Source organism: Heptranchias perlo, chromosome 28 (genome assembly GCF_035084215.1).
Source record: "Heptranchias perlo isolate sHepPer1 chromosome 28, sHepPer1.hap1, whole genome shotgun sequence".
Taxonomy (NCBI): Eukaryota; Metazoa; Chordata; class Chondrichthyes; order Hexanchiformes; family Hexanchidae; genus Heptranchias; species Heptranchias perlo.
Window position 1 is genome coordinate 10,565,668 of NC_090352.1, and position 18,149 is coordinate 10,583,816.

The following is an 18,149-nucleotide window of genomic DNA, read 5'->3' on the forward strand; positions in this document are numbered from 1 at the left end:
ACGAGTGGTCAAGGTGAGTGAGGTCAACTGTCGAGTGGCCTCTCCCACCAACTGCACCACTAGCCGCATCCACTGCTCCGTGCACTACACCCCCCATCACCCACCTACCAACAAACTCTTTCCATCAGTACGCAACTCTTCCAATCAGATGCTTCCTCTCACCCTTACACATTATCACTGTTGCAAGCCTCACACCCACAACTCACAGGCCACACACACTGGCAAATATTCAACCATGACAGGCACATCATCCAGACACACATCCCACTTCTTGCAGGGGAAGGTGGCGCATATCAAGAGGCAGCAAGTGGCAGTGGCATTTAGCCCCTCGAGCCTGTTCCTCTGTTCGATGAGATCACGGTTGATCTGTGACCTAACTCCATATACCCGCCTTAGCCCCATATCCCTTAATACCCTTAGTTCACAGAAATCTATCAATCTCAGATTTAAAATTCACAATTGAGCTAGCATCAACTGCCATTTGCAGAAGAGTGTTCCAACCTTCTCCCACCCTCTGCATGTAGAAGCATTTCCTAACTTCACTCCTGCACATCCTGGCTCTAAATGTTGGGCTATGTCCCCTTGTCCTAGTGTTCAAGTGTAGGAGACCTTCAAAAACAGTTACAAATGCATCAGCAGCCAGAAGCAATAATCCAGCAACTAACTTGTAAATCTTGCATGGTGCCTTTAAATAATGCTGGTCTTAAACATGTCTTAAACATGTCTTAAAGTGCCTCTAGACATGTTTAGATGGTCGTGGTTAAAACAGTGCGTTGAGTGGAGCGCTAAGTGCCAAAATGGTGTGTATCACTTTAAATCAGTGTTGCACACTGATCGAATGTATATTCTCCCTACTTTACATGATGCCGGCGTTCATTATTTGCACATGAGCTAAACCCTTTTACCAAGATGGTGTCCGGCAAAGTCACGCTATAAGCATGTGTGCGCATCCAAGATGCCATCTTGGATATCCGGGAGGCCGCAGGAAGCAAATTAATGAGCTAACCAGGTCAGGAAAGGTGAGTATAGTTATTGCTTCACCTGCATTCTGTGGTGAACATTAACCCCCCTCACACTGCCCTGCGAAGCCTACTCCATCATATCATTCCTCACACCCACTTAAGGCTCAGTGTCAAGTTACCCTCACTTTCTGTGCACTTCTTCACCCCCCGATTTGTGCACCCACCACTCCGACTTATCCCAATCCTGATCCAATGACATCAGTTTGTCTGATAGTCACCCTCTGATGCATCTGCTTCGTTGTCATTCCTGACCCAAAACAATGCATCCATCGGATGACCACGTCACCCTCACTCACTCACATGTCTGTACCTTCCCTCCTTGTAGGAGAAGAAAGCACAAAAATGCAAGGGAGAGGAGTCGGATTGGAGGGGGGCCTCCACAAATAATGGCCCTTACAGAGGCAATGGAGGAGGCCTTGAAGATAAACCGCACGGTGGAGTGCCTGGCAGTCGGGGATGCCAAGACTGGCATCCCGCAAACATCTGGTGACAGAGCTTTAACATCCCTCACACACATCATGGATTGATGTTATCAATGATTGACCTGTTGCACATCTCAGTAAACTAATCGCAACATTACTTCTGAAATGATTCTTGATATTGCAGAATGTTCTCTTCCAGGGGCGTCACGGACTGAAGATGTGGACGAGGGCGATTCCTCAGAGGAGCTCCCTGCCTCTGAGGGCGCACCGTCACATCTTAGTGAACCATGCACCAGCGCAGATACTCACAATTTGGTGGGTCTTATTAGAGAGGTAGTTGGGTTGTCACCTGGTGAGTCACCACACACAAGTGAGCGAGAGCAGACACTGGTGGCAGGGGCAGCGGTGGAGAGTCCGGTTCGGTGGGCGGTCTCCTCTCCAAGTGCTGCTCAGCTTGGCATAGATGCTGAAGCCCGGGGGCCATCCTTGAAAAGGAGAATGATAGAGGTACAGACACGCCTTTGCAACTTACTGGAAGACTTGCTACATCCTCAGACTTGCTCAGTCTCCACATTGACACAGGGGCTGAAGGACTCCACCTCCAGCATTAATGGACTGGTGGCGCAGGTAAGTGCAGGAATGTCCGCAATAGAGGGAATGGCAGCCTCCATTGAGCTTCAAGCATGGCTCACAAATGAGTCCATTCAGGCCCTGACAACGGCGGTGCAGACTCTGGATGCCAACATGTCTGCTGCATTAAATAGGGAGACAGATACTTTAGCCATGGCTTTAGAACGGGTCACAGATGTGCTCCAAGCTGTTGTCCAGCAGAGTGGTAGGAGTGATTTGGCAGCGGCCCAGGAGAGGGATGATGGCGAAAGGGGACATGGAAGTGGGGATGCCGCTCAAAATGCTCTCACGTCTCACCCATTTCCCCGCCAACCGGTACCCGCAATGCTGCCTCCTCTCCAGATGGCTGAGTCTGCTCCTGCACAGGTGCAGGTGGAGCAGTCTTTGGAGGGGCCCTCACGGGCTCCAAAACCCAGAGGTTATAGGCTGAGAGCATCTAAACAGTCCGGGCATGAATCTGAACAACCTGCCACATCTGCTGCAGCCACAGGGGGTGCACCACGTAGAAGCGGTAGGAAGAGAAAGGCTAAGGTTTTGTAATCACCAAGGGTATGCAGCGTGCTGCTAATGGTTCTGCTGTTGCCATTTACAGCTCCTCTAGACTCATTGTTTGTTTCTTTACTTGTCCCATTACCACCCTCCTTGCCTTGCACCATCGTCTCTTTTGTCATTTAAACACTCCTGCCCTCCACCCTATCACAGACCTTCCCTTTTGTTTTTTCCTCCCCTCCCCCCTTCCTCTGACTCTGTATTTGCTCAAAAACGGTTTAATCTTCAACTTTTTCCAGTTCTGACGAAGGGTCTTCGACCTGAAACGTTAACTCTGTTTTATTCTCCACAGATGCTGCCTGACTTGCTGAGCTTCTCCAGCAATTTCTGTTTTTGTCTGTTTTTATGTCTGACAGACTGTCATGTTTTTCATTTATATTTGGTTTTTGTTAAATTCACATGAAGTGTTCTGTTTTTCACCATGTCTTGCCCATTCGTGAGTCCCCTTTGTGAAAGTGCCATTTCATGTGGTTCATCGTGAACGGCAAGATTTAAATGCCACCCATTTGGTACGTTTACAATGGGTGAATGTGTGTTGTAGGAATGTTTTGTGAAACCTTTGGTCGGGGGGGAGGCGGTGTTGGTGGTGGTGGTGGTCATTCCAGGTGGTCTGAGTACTTGGCTGTAGTCACTTGGCTGATCTCCCTATGAGAATCTATCAAATATGAGTGACTCCCTCGCATCACGGGAAACCAGGTGAGATGTTGCACTGCCGATGGTTTGCCCATCGTCGTCCTCCTCCTCCTCCAACTCCTCCTCCTCATTTTCTTCTTCAGTGTTGATGGCAGATGTGGCAGCTTCTTGAACGCATGGGACCTCCTCCACCAGTAACCCTCTCTGTTCAGCAGTGTTGTGCAGGACACCACACACGACTATTATTTTACACACCCTCGCCGGTGAGTACTGAAGAGCTCCCCCAGATCGATTCAGGCACCTGAAGCACATCATCAGCAATCCTATGGCTTGCTCAATGCCAAACCTGGTGGTGATGTGACTGTCGTTGTACCGCTGCTGTGCCTCGCTGGTGGGGTTTCTCAGAGGTGTCATAAACCATGACTGCAGGGGGGTACCCCTTGTCTCGAGGGAGCCAGCCCTTAACTCTGTCTTGCACGTGCAAGAGGGCTGGGATGTTGGATTCGCGGAGAATGGAGGAATCATGGCAGCTGCCCGGGAATTTGGCACACACCTGCAGAAACCTCTTACAGTGGTCGCAAACCAGCTGCGCATTGATGGAGTGAGATCCCTTTCGGTTGATGAACGTTCCTGGCTCATGTGGAGGTCCTCGGATTGCTGCAATCAATTGCACTCTGAACCCGTGGGAAGCCAGTCGGAGAGTGGAAACCCACTGCCCTCTCAGTCTGGCTGATGTCATCGATGGGGAAGTTGATGTAGTGACATGCCCTGGCAAACAAACCATCTGTGACCTGTCGTATATACTCATGTGCAGACGACTGAGAGATCCTGGCTATGTCACCAGTGGCGCCCTGGAAGGATCCAGAGGCGAAAAAATTGAGGGCAGTGGTGACTTTAACTGCGACAGGCAATGCATGGCCACCAGACCCAGTCGGGAGCAGCTCTGCATGAAGGAGCCTGTAGATATCTGCGACCATCCGATGACTCAATCTGAGCCTTCGTAGGCACTGCTCCTCAGAGAGGACCAGGAAGCTCTGCCTCTGCCTGTACACCCTCTCACGTGGGTAGTGCCTCCTGCGACCTTGGCCCCTCCGTTGGTCCCCTCTCTGCTCTTCTGCAGGTCCTTGTGACGCACCTCTGCCTTGTGGAGCTGCAACTCCCAGAACTTCACGCTATGGCTGCCGCAGATGCTGATGTGCCTCCTTCTCAAATGTGCTGCTGAATAAATCCATTGCGTCCCCCCATCCTGATGGTGTCAGTTCTCAGTTCGAGGGGGTCCAAAATGTAGGTAAATATGTGTGAACACAAGAATTCTGATTGTGAACCAATTAAACACAAAGAACTCCCAGCCAAAGGTTTGCCTGAGAGAACTGATTGCCCTGCTGCAAAAACTCACCTTTTATTCACATTTGTCAATCACTGGTTTAAATGTCCAAATGTGTCAGCTGCAACTTGCCTCTGTTTCCATGGTGTCTTTCAGAGGCCACAGGAGACACGTTCAGGTAGAGTTAAAATCATTTGTCTGCCTCAATCCACAAAAGTTTAATTCAGTTAACTACTTCAACTATCTTAATTGCCCCTTCAAATGTCATCCCGCCGGCTTTAAGTGCGTTATTCGGTGGGTTGGAGCCGGGATTCGTTCCCGCTCTAAACTTTTATAATTTTTACTGCCCCCCCCACCTGCCCCCAACCCATCAGTTCTTCTGGGTTAAACTTTAGGCCTTGATGGTTAAGCTAAGGGCTCCAGTCCATTTGCCAGCTCTACTTCACTGCAATCATTTACAAACCCGATCCAACATTCACTCTCTTAATCCAAGCTGATTGACTTGCTGTGCCACAAATGTGTCCACTTGACATCTATTTTGGATTTGTGGTCATTTGATTATGGAAGTATAATAAGCTTCTATCCAGCTATAAATATAAGAAGGTATGCTCTGATAGCAACCCCACAATTCCTTTTTGAATTTTCCTCCTTCCAGCTTTCTCCCCTCTTCTCCTGAAGGTGCTGACATGCTGGGTACACCTCCACCGGCCTGGCCAGCCTCCTGCACCTCGCCAAAGTGGTTGTGCTTCCAAAGGCCAATTTTCCAAGGCTCCACTGGTGACACAAACCCTCACAGCAGGCCACATTTTGCAGCACAGAAAAATGCTGCCATGTTTTTGCCTCACTACAAGTTGCAAAACTATGGAAATGGGTCTAATGTTGATTCTTATGGCTTTCTCACCACCTTCCTGTGGCAGTGTTACTTGCCCGTTTGAAATTAGCCCTGCAGCGTGTGGGTGACCAGGCCTGGGAATTGGCTTCTTAAAGGACGAGTGTCACTTTTAATTTTTGATTTGGAAGTGCTGCAATTTTTGCTTATCATATTGTTTATCTATATTTTTGGTGCACTAACTTTTGTTGCTGATTTTTGCACTGTAAAAGACTTTTATATCCAAATCTGTTTCTTACCACCATCTTGCTTCCAACTACTGTTTCATTTGCAGCACCCAAGATGGCCATGATGGGATTTCCTTGGGGACCTAATGGCAGTCCTGGAATTGAAGGAGTCAGAGCAGTGATCGAGGAGACAGAAAGACTGATGCAATTGTACCTCACACATTATGTGCACACCCATCCTTACCCCATGACCCTCATTTACTGATGCAGACACCTTGGGGATGCCATCTCTTTGGAGGCTGACCTTCAGACATCTTGTACTACAGTGATGACTCGTGCGTGTGCATGAAACATCTGCAGCACCGGATCCTTCCAAGCCATCACTGCTGACGTTTACCGAATCAGTCAGTCAGCTGCCTACAAGTGTATTAAGAAAGTGACGGAGGCCTTGCTTGCAAGTGGCAACACATTCATCACTTCACTTGTGGAAATGAGGCATCAACTCCAGGGTTCCTATTAGTACAGGGCATAGCTAATGGCATCCTAGTACTCTACAGACCATTGAGCCTCACTGGTACCTCCTGGCTGGCAATTTCCACTGCTGTCCTCTGGGGCGGATATCCTGAAGTCCCTACAGCATTTATTTCAATTTTTGGTTCTTTTGTTTTCTCTCTGTGCTGACGTCATGCTGGAGAAGTGCTTTTTATGGCAGTCACTGCCCACAGACCAGGTGTAGCATTGGTCAGAAATTTGATATGTTTTGCACCAACAGCCCCAACCTCAGAAGGGCATCCCCATTGCCCTGGGGGAATTGTTCTCTTTGGGTGAGACTGCCCAGGTTGTGCCCAATTATTGGCAGTGTTTCACTGTGGGCCAACACCCACTAAGAAGTGCAGTGGGACAGTCTGAACTGATTTCAGGTCCCACCCACACAGCCCAAGGAGTATGGAGACTTTTGATCAGTCTGTGCTAGATTGAAACCCGGTTGCCCGAGGTGAAAGGATAGTGCCTGTAGTTATTGTATCACCAGCCCTCTTTGTTTTAGGTTTACAAAGGTGGACAGTATTGCTGCCAGAATGAATACCGGGGAATGGTTTAATTTTGCACACCGCACAATACGACATGAACACATTTATACGCAGAAGAGATGGAAAATAATATTGTAACATGTTTTTAATTCATTCTCAGGATATGGGCATCGCTGGCAAGGCTGGCATTTATTGCCCATCCCTAGTTGCTCTTGAGAAGGTGGTGGTGGGCCTTCTTTGTGAACCACTGCAGTCCATGTGGTGAAGGTACTCCCATTGTGCTGTTAGGTGGGGAGTGCCAGGATTTTGATCCAGTAACAATGAAGGAACAGCGATATATGTCCTAGTCGAGATGGTGTGTGACTTGGAGGGGAACTTGGAGGTGATGGTGTTCCCATGCACTTGATCCCCTTGTCCTTCTATGTGGTTGAGGTCATGGTTATGGGAGGCAATGTTGAAGAAGCTTTAACAAGTTGCTGCATTAGATGGTCCACACTGCAGCCACAGTGTACCAGTGGTGGAGGGAATGAATGTTTAAAGTAGTGGATGGCTGCCAATCAAGTGGACTGCTTTGTCCTTATTTATATCACTACACCGAGAGGAAGCTGAGATGGCAGTTGTCCACCATCTTAGATATCGATGAGAATGCAGCTTGCTTACATTGGTAGCTTCTGGCTTGCAAGCCACAAATTGCTCCCACCACAACTCTGGTTAAAGCAGAATCTTAGTGCTACGAACAGCTACGGCTTACCTTGGCTTAGGAGCAGAAGATTGAAAATTCACCATGGGATGCAGATGATCTACTTGAGGGCGATTAAACACTATTAATATTACAGAGTTCTCAGTCACATATTTGTTCTTAAAAAGGGTTGAGGAAATTGTTAGGGGAAAAGATGTTTTAATTTTTAATCTAAATGGATGCCTGCAGTGAGGCGTGGAAGCAAGAAGAAAGATTCAGATCAATTTAGCAGTTTAAAAATACAGTCTAACGGCTCAAGTGAGGTTTAGTATTCTGCCCATCAGAGTACCTTCGTCTGTGAAGTCAGAGTGAATGTAGCTTTTAAAAGATTACAGTGAAATCTGTAAATTAGGGTCACCTAAGGAACTTAAACCAGGTGTCCTTTATTTTCAGGTGTCCCTATTTCAAAAATGGTCATTGTACGTACAGTAAATTATTTGGGACTGTCAATGAGTGTCTCTTTTTTGGAGGTGTCCCTTTGTACAGGTTTCACTGTAGTTTATTGACTGATCCTAGTCAATAAATTTTTTTGAAAAATAAAATTGCTCCCTCAAGATATTAATTTTCTGGATTCCCCCAACTGATGATCTGTTTGTTTTTTCTTAAAAACACATTGTGTAAAAACACATTCAGAAATGCTTCTGTGTTGATTTAGCTGATCTCAACCAGGCGTGACATCTGGGAGGGGGGGGGAGGATTTTAACCCCCATGAATGGGTGGGTTGGTGTGAAAATCCTTGATTTTTGTAGTGCAACTGCAACCGGCTCCAATGCGCCCATTTCCGAGTTTAACGTGGACCCGTTTGAATGGGCGTGCTCAGCCGAATCCCGGGCAGTCGCGTCCCCAATTACTGCCGGCGGACGGGTACTTAACATGTCGATTAAGATCATTGAGGTAGGTATTTTTTAATTGATTCTTAAACATAGACCAATTTAATGTCTCCTGCATGGGTTTGCCGGGGCTTCTAAATCTCGCCAGTGAGAAGTTTGTTTTGAGCTTTTAAACCTGTGATTGACCCATCTCAATAAAAGCTCAGGCATTGCAGCTGGTCTCTCAGGCAAACGTTTGGCTGAAAGTTCTTGAGTTGAGACTGAGAGTTCTTGAGTTGAGACTGAAAGCTCTTGAGTTGAGACTGAGAGTTCTTGAGTTGAGACTGAGAGATCTTGAGTTGAGACTGAGAGTTCTTGAGTTGAGACTGAGAGTTCTTGAGTTGAGACTGAGAGATCTTGAGTTGAGACTGAGAGATCTTGAGTTGAGACTGAGAGATCTTGAGTTGAGACTGAGAGTTTTTGAATTGAGACTGAGAGTTCTTGAGTTGAGACTGAGAGTTCTTGAGTTGAGACTGAGAGATCTTGAGTTGAGACTGAGAGTCCTTGAGTTGAGACTGAGAGATCTTGAGTTGAGACTGAGAGACCTTGAGTTGAGACTGAGAGATCTTGAGTTGAGACTGAGAGATCTTGTGTTGAGACTGAGAGTTCTTGAGTTGAGACTGAGAGTTCTTGAGTTGAGACTGAGAGTTCTTGAGTTGAGACTGAGAGATCTTGAGTTGAGACTTAGAGATCTTGAGTTGAGACTGAGAGATCTTCTGTTGAGACTGAGAGTTCTTCTGTTGAGACTGAGAGTTCTTTTGTTGAGACAGCTTTAGCAAAACTTTGGAGCCTCTCAAAATGTCAAGATCAGGATGGGGGGCACAATGGATGTATTCCAGAGGACATCTCAGAAGGAGGAAAATGACCATCCACGGCAGCCACATCATGCTGTGTTGGGATCTGCAGATGCATGAGACAAAGGTGCAGAGGCTGAGCTTCCTGGACCTCTCTGAGGGGCAGTGCCTACGCAGGCTCAGATTGAGTTGGCAGATGGTCGCAGACATCTGCAGCCTACTTGAGGAAGACCTGCTCCCTGCTGGACCTGCTGCCCATGCATTGTTCCACCTGCACCTGTGCAGGGTCAGATGGCCATTGGGAGAGGAGGCAGCATTTCGGGTACTGGTTGAGGGGGGCGGGGGGTGGGGGGCAACGGGTGACATATAGGTGCACTTTGAGTGGAGGTCCCACTTGCAGGTCCCCTTTCGCCATCACCCATCTCCCAGGCCAACACATCATCACTCCCACCATTCTGCTGCATAGCAGCTTGGTGAACGTATGTGCCGCATTGTATGGCTGGATAAGGTATCTGTCATCCTGTTTAAGGCGGCAGACTATGCTGACTTCCAAAATATGCACGGCCGTGGTCATGGCCTGCATAGACTCATTTGGGAGCCATGCTTGAAGCTCCATGGAGGCGGCCACTCTCTCCAGGGCAGACATTCTCACAATTACCTGCGAAGTCAATCCACTAATGTTGGAGTTGGACTCCTCCATCCTCTCCGCTATTGTAGAGAGTGTGCATGGCATATTTTCCAGTACCTCACAAAAGGTGTAGCTGCACTTAAATCATTCTCTTTCTCAACGCATACCCCTGGGGCTCAGCATCGGTGTCCAGCTGAGCAGAGCTTGGAGAGGAATGCGCCCCCAACACAGACTCTCCACAGCTGCCCCTGCCACCAGTGTCTGTTCGTGCTCACTTGTAAGTTGTGAATCACCAGGTGACAACCCAACTGACTGGCTAATAGGTCCCACCGAAATGCCAGTATCTGCCCTGGTGCACGGCTGTATGTCCTGTGATGGTGCACCCTCAGAAGGAATGAGGTCCTCTGCGGAATCGATGTCATCCATCTCCGCACATTCTTCTTCTATGCATAAAGGCCCTGGAAGACAACATAAAACAATATGAATTAGTCATGGCAAAGTAACAATCTTGCCAATCGCCATACTCAGCTTTCTCATAGATCAGTCATTGATGAAATAAAGTCATCACGTGTGTGAAAGATTCTAAAGTTCTGTCACCAGGCATTTGTGGGTTCCCAGTCTTTCCATCTCCGATGGATAGGGATGCAGATGTTCCACTTATCTCTATGGCCTCCTCCTCTGCATCTGTCAGCTGGACAATTTGTGGAGGGTCACCTCTGGTCCTCGCCCTCTCCCTTGCGTTTTGTGCTCTCTTCTCCTACAAGGGGCAAAAGAACAGACCTGTGAGTGACTGAAGGTAACGTATTCACCCGATGGATGCAGTGCATTGGGTGAGTGTGACTATCAGACAGACGCATCACACTGCATCAGGATTGGGGGAGCAGCAGTGGTGGGTACATAAATGGGGAGGTGAGGAAGTGCATAGAAAGTGAAGGATGGGTCCTGCTGAAATTTAAGTGGGAGTGAGGGGGAGGAGGGGGAGGGGGGTGGGAGAAGACATGCCAGGCAAAAATTAAGTAAAAGGAAAACCAATGCAGTGGTGCAAAATGACACCTGTGGGAGAGTGACGGAATGGTGCAGCACCTGTTTGATGGCTGGCAAAGTGCATGTGTAACTGTATGAGGTGGTGCCAGGTGGACTGCTTTCACCATCAAGACAATGTGGTGAAGCAATGAAAAAACAAACAGAATGTTGGATTCTAAGGGGTCAGTTACCAAGCGCCTACTGTCAGTCGGAGCCTCACCTGTTGGAAGTGCATATTGGAAACTTGAATGTGTATCAGAAGTTCAGGCACATTGGAGGTAAAATTGGACATAGGCAGGGATGCAAAACAGGCGTTACTGCATCGATGGCCCATTATACGCCCTGCCCATATTCAGTGCCAGTGAAAGAAAGAAAGGCTTGCATTTATATAGCGCCTTTCACGACCTCAGGATGCCCTAAAGCGTTTTACAGCCAATGAAGTACTTTCTGAAGTATAGTCACTGTTGTAATGTAGGAAACGCGGCAGCCAATTTGCGCACAGCAAGATCCCACAAACAACAATGAGATAATGATCAGATAATCTGTTTTCAGTGATGTTGCTTGAGGGATAAATATCGGCCAGGACGCCGGGGAGATCCCACTGATGGCATGGGGCTTTGGAGGGATGGGGTTTGATGGTCTGAGTGACTTTTCTCATTTGTGACTGTTCTGAAGTACATTGTTGGAGCAGAGTGGAGGAACTTTAAGCATCTGGGAGTGATTACTGCTGACACTATAGGTAAATTCAAAGGAAGTGCAGATTGGAGATGGGACCATAACACTGTAGCTCAACTTTCCAAGGCTCTGCCCATGCAGTCTCACTGATCGTGGGCACAGGTCAGAAAATCCAATCGCGTGCTCCATTCTCACTGTGTCCAGATTTTTGACGAGCAATGCGGAATCATAAATGTAGGCTGCACTGTTAGTGTGCTTGAGACTTTATTTTTTAATATTTAAAATATTTAAGTTTGGTCCCGCACTGAATCTTCTGACTTTGGGTAATACTCTGTCCACAGCCTTGGACCTTATAAACTGGGCAGATGGGAGACCTGCAATTTTGCCTATAAAGGCAAATCATAAAGTGACATGACATTAGGATATATTCTCAAAGAAGCTCGTGTTACTAGAGTATGGAGAGAGTTTCTCACCATTAGTGGTGAGAAACCATGCACAGGGAGGGTGGGCCTCCAGCCCGGGATTCTCCATATGGTAGTACCTATAGTTTGACATCCTGTTACCCTGCCCAACATTCATCTCAATGGTGTTTGCGAGGCTTTGATGTGTGCAAATTGGCTGCTGTGTTTCCTCATTAAAACAGCAGCTGTCCTTCAAAGGTAATTCATTGACTGTGAAGCACTTTCGAATGGCCTTAGGACATGAAAGGTGCAATATAAATATAACTCTTTTTTTCTTTTTCTCTCTTTTCTTTCTCTCTCTCCTTTCTTTCTCTTTCTTTTCTTTCTTTCTCCTCTATAACTAAAACCCCTAATCCTTGAATGTGAATGCATTTTCATGGCATAAGTATAAGTCACATTAAAAATTGTAAAGCTTCCCCAAATGCAGGTTTCTAAATATGCTGTGGCTGATGTACATGAATGATGGTTAAATGAGTTGAAACTTAAACTTTCCTACTTAAAGAATAAATATGTGGTGTAGGTTCAGCGTTTCCTTGGGCTCCGATTGTTTACTCTGTATTCCTCACCTCGTCTGAAACACACCACTGATCTATCTGAATCTCCAGATTCTTACACTTATTCGTTGCGTCTATTTTTAATTATTTCAGTAAAATGTCACAAGTCAATCTACTAACACTTGCAATTTAAAGCAGAAATTAAAAAGATGTACTGTGTTTATGGGTTAGTTCCGCTCTTACTCCCATCGCTCCTGCACTTTAGATATAATTGCTGAGTTGGTTAAAATGTGAAACTGTACAATTTGTGTTTGTCTTTCCCGCGTCCCGATAATTTCATTGAACTTACAACCTACCGCCTATATTTCATTGAAATCAGACCCTGTGCAGCCATCTCTGGCTGTGAAATCGATGCAAAGTGTTTCATCTTTGTGGGGGCAGGGATTAGTTGCTGGAAACCGTGACAGGAACCTCCCAGAGCATCTTCATCTTAACAGTTAGTGATTGAGGGGAAAAAAAACTTGGACTGAAACAGGTTAGGGCTCCAATTAATTCCAGGCCTTTTCTAACGTTGAGCAAAAGTGAAGCAAATTTTATTACACTAACAGGTCCATGAAACTGGCCTGTCACACAGCTACTGAATATTTGAATCTAAATATGAGAGAAGTACTGGGGCCAGCATCACCATAACAGCTTTTGCTGCTCCCTCCGGCCTACTTTATGCATGATTATGCTTGCCACAGATTAAACTTAATTTGTGCACATTGTACCGATATGCAATTGTCTTTTTTAGTATTTATTTATTCGTGAAGTAGCAGATTAGCAATAATCGATGCTTAGAAAGAAACATAGTTAAAAAAAACTTAAAAGAAAAGAATCGGTGATAATCCGTTTTTATCGACATGAGATGTAATGGTTTAAGAAGCTGCCTTTCAACACGTCACCATCGCATTAGCATGTCTTTTAAATGCAGCCAGAGAATGTATTTAAAGTCAATAATCCTCGCCTCTCCCAGGTCCCCAGCGCCATTATGGCAGTGGTGAGAACACAGGCATTAATTCAAGAAATTCATGATCGCCATTGATTTTAATGGGGGCGGAGCTTTGATTAAATTCTCACCATTTTGTCGAGAGCGATGGTGGAGCAATGCCACAGGTCCCAGGAAATTGTGTGTGGTGTAAATAATGGCGTAAGTCATAATGGCCCAGAATTTGCTGGAATGGCATTCCCTGTTAATTAGACTTGTTCCTGCACCCGTCAGCTCAAAAAGAATTTGGCCACAAAGTTGCCGGAAGTGCAAGTTGATAACGGTCCAGCGAGGGCAATGGGACTTCTGGGACCTTGGTGAACAGAGCAACCAACGGGGTATCTCCTGAACCAATGAGATTAAAGGATTGAGAAATAAACAGAGGAAGGACTGAGAAGGAGGGTGAATTAGAGTGGGTGAATTCAATGTGAAATCAGGTACAGAAAGAGAAATAAAGAGAGGAAAAGAAAGAGTAGATTAAGAGAGAGAGAGACAATAGAGACAGAAAGGAAAAATAAGAAAAAAATTCAAATTCACAACCTGAAGGAATGAAATGCCGCACTTTTAATTGTTCACTTTCTGGGCAAGAGAATTTGATTGGCAATCATTAACAATTATCACATCGTTAAAAGGGTATTTGCACTGTTAATTACTAGTCTTGATTTTCTGCGGCAAGTTTAATGGGCAATTAATGTGCAAATGAAGCAACATCATGAAACTCACAGGTGGGTTAAGGGTGAGATGCCATTTCCACAAGGCTAACGGCAGAGAAGCGCAAATCGGCCAGCAACTTATAGTGATTCGCAATTCACGGGGTATCTCCTCCCCGCCACAAGTTGCTGGCCGGTTTGCCTATTAATAACAGCGTGCATCGTTCACACATCATTTTTTTTCCAGCAAATTCTGGGTAAATATCTCGGAACTTCTGCGCTAGAATAATGGCGTTCACCGCAGATACATCGTTACTATGTCACAAGTATTCAGGAAATTCCAGGCCATTGAAAACTAAGCATACAAATGAACCTCTTGGCACTTTTTAACATGTAGCCTCACTCCAGTGTGGAGCTATATTGTATTTGGTGCCTATTTACAGCAAATAGCCTTTAAAGGGCATGTCAGGTAAAATACAGTTGCACCTTACCAGCAGAATAATATATTATACATGAGACAGTATAATGCTCCTGTTATTATAAAACAGCATATCCTCTAACTTACCATAAAAAATGCCATGGGAGATCTATTGGTAATTAAGTCAATAATGCAGTTCAGTGAACTGCTATATATTGGGTCAAATATCTTGTACAGAATTCCCAAATGTGATGGTAATTGAGAATCATAAGATACTTTTTATGCTTTGGAGTCAGATCCACTAATATCTGGATAGAAACCGTACAAAGTAATCTCAGGAAGGAGCTTCACGGCTGTCAGAATCTCTTCTGCCACATGCCTGGGATTGATTGATGCCCAGGCCTCATAGTGGAAAGACAGTGTTAACAAAGTACCTCACCCAGTCCTTTTCCACGGGAATGATAACTCCACACGAGCGTATTTTATGGAAGCAAAGTGGAGAAGCTGTATTTAGGAGGGAGTTCAGGTCAGAGATAGGGCTATTACAGTAATGGGGCTCTAATGGAAATAGGACTTCCCCACTGGAAGTGCAGGATTGTGTAATCACCCCTCGTATAACAATGAAACAGCTGCTGTTTAGTAAGGGGCTGTTATATCTTCCTGAGCCCTCTTTAAATGGCATTCTTGGAATCTCCCATTAATTTTATGTACAATGGTAACTTTAATGTTTTCTCATAGACACTATGTCAGTGTTTTAATTTACCTGGGATGTTTTCCTGGCTGTTTTTAATTGCAGTGTTTGAATGGTCTATGACCATTATCTATATTAACCTTGGATGTCATGCTTTCTCCATGAATCAGTGAGTAATGCACCCCTGAGACACGCAGACAGGAGGTCCCTGGTTCGATCATCTTAAATTATTCAGAGGCAATGCCTAAGTGCTGAGAGGCAGGATGCACAGACATGCAAGAGTTTATTCCCTGACCCTGCACTCCCAGCGAGGAGCCTCGTCGATGCGACAGTGGGTCTACAATGTTTCAGTCCTATCTTCAACTCTAGCTCCTGCTCAGCCGGCTCGACACTGGGAGTGTAGGATCACTGAATGTGCCCCGCAGCAAACTCTCAGAATTCTGCAATAATATTTAAATAATGTTAATAACAATTTTTTTTACCAAAACTTGTCCTATCCCTCACTGAGATTTCCCTGGTATCTGAGTGATTTCATAGGGTAGGATTTACTATTCTCTTCCCCCCACACACCCCCTCCCCCTCCCCTGGTGGCCCATTCGACATGGACAATATACCCAGAAGCACAAGTATTTCCTATCGCGGACCTTTAATGTGACCTTAGGGCACCCCTCTCCCCCACAGTGCAGGTCTACCTCCCGGCAGTGTCCAGTGCTGATGGAAGGGGCAAGAAATCAAAGTGCTGCAGGCCTCTCAGGGCCATTCAGTCTCCGGTCTGCCCCTCAAGCCCCCCAGACTCTCTGGTTAGTTTGGGGCTCGGAGGCAGGCCAGAGCATTGTGTTTCTCTGGGCGACCTTACAATGGGGCATCCAGCAAAATGATCCAGCAGGAAGCTGGGAATGTCCCCTCCCACCTCATTAGCCCACTACAGCTACAAGTCCTGCTCTGCTCTTTCTCCCCGCCCCCTCTCCCCCCCCAGGAAAACCCAAGGCAACCAACCAAAGGCAGAGACCCAGAGATTTAGATCTTTGCCCTGTTTTCATGTTCTTTGCACCCAAAGAAAACATCACTTATAGAATCCTAGAATCATAGAGTACAGAAGGAGGCCATTCGGCCCACCATCCCTGTGTTGGCTCTTTGAAAGACGTATCCAATTAGTTCCACTCCCCTGCTGTTTCCCCATTGCCCTGCAAATTTTTCCTTTTTAAGTATTTATCCAATTCCCTTCTGAAACTTACTATTTAATCTGCTTCCACCACCCTTTCAGGCAATGCATTCAGATCATAACAACTCGCTGCGTAAAAAAAATTCTCCTCCTCTCCCCCCTGGTTTTTTTGCGAATTATCTTAAATCTGTGTCCTCTGCCTACTGACTCTCCTGCCAGTGGAAACAGTTTCTCCCTATCTATATCAAATCCCCTCATAATTTTGAACAGATCAAACATCTTACATTAAATATAACAAATATACAAATACATCCCGGGTGTTAATATTTGTCATGCTCAAAATGCTTGCTAATTCAATGAATAGCAGGCAACCAAAGCCACACAGCAACATTACTCAAACTCCATTAAATCTCCCCTGAGCCTTCTTTGCTCTAAGGAGAACAATCCCAGCTTCTCCAGTCTCTCCACATAACTGGATTCCCACATCCCTGGTACCATTCTGGTAAATCTCCACTGCACCCTTTCCAAGGCCTTGACATCCTTCCTAAAGTGTGGTGCCCAGAATTGGACACAATATTCCGCTGAGGTCCTACCCAGTGATTTATAAAAGTTTACCATAATTTCCTTGCTTTTTTACTCTATGCCTCTATTTATAAAGCCAAGGATCCCGTATACTTCTTTAACAGCTTTATCAACTTATGTATGTGAACCCCAAGGTCTCTCTGTTCCTGCATCCTCTTTAAAATTGTTCCATTAAGTTTATATTTCCTTTCCTCATTTTTCATTTCAAAATGCATCACTTCACACTTCTCTGTATTAAATTTCATCTGCCATGAGTCTGCTCATTTCATCAGTCTGTTACTATCCTTTATACTGTTTACTACATTTCTAATTGAAGAATATGTTTTTATATTAATTGCTATCTACAATACATTAAAAAAACTTACCCCTACATGTACTTCCTGCCTAGAAAACTTTACTTCCTGCTGTCATATTTTTCTCATGCTTTCATGTCAACTTTTCCCTATTATAAATCCCAATGTCCACATTTATAATGGGATCTGTTGAGGTTAACGTCTCAGCTGTAATTACATCCTCCTGCCAGTAGTGGTGCAATAGGCCCTCAGTTTTGGGTACCCAGCTCCTCTGGTGGTCACACTTATTTCCTGTAATACTTTACCTGTCACACTTTGTTGATAACAATCTATTGTTCCAAAATAGCATATCCTCCGACTCACTGTGAGCAACGTCATCTTTTAGTATTAAAAAGGAGCAACAGAAGTAACATGCTAGTAAGTCAACAAATACTGAAAAATTCAGAAATATGATGAAAGACCAATAGAAGCCTGATCACCTCTGGGTTCCCCCTCGCAGATTCCCAAAGGCCCGAGGGCCCTGATTTGAAAACCCATGCCCTCATGCGTTGAAACAGGGCAGTATGATATTAGTAATGAATGCGTTAAAACATTCTTATGAAATTCCTCCATCTGCCATACTAACAAAACTGTTTAAAATAATTAATATTGTGCCTGCTGCTGATATCACACAGCATGTGCACACTTGGAGCCCCAGCAAGAGATCAGTGCCTTCAGGAGAAGGGGAGAAAATTGAATGAGGGAGATAGTGTGGTTAAAAGTCCAGTATTGACTGGGCTCCTTCACGACCATATTCATGAGTGGATCTTTCTCTCCCTAATACCTTCAGCAATGTTTATTAAGTGTGACCATGACCATACTCTGTGAAGCCTTTACTGTATGGTGCTCCCTATTCATAATTTAGTATGAGCTGTAGGGTAACAATATATATTAAACTGACTAAATCTATGTAAAGTACGGCACTCAATTTTTCCCGTCT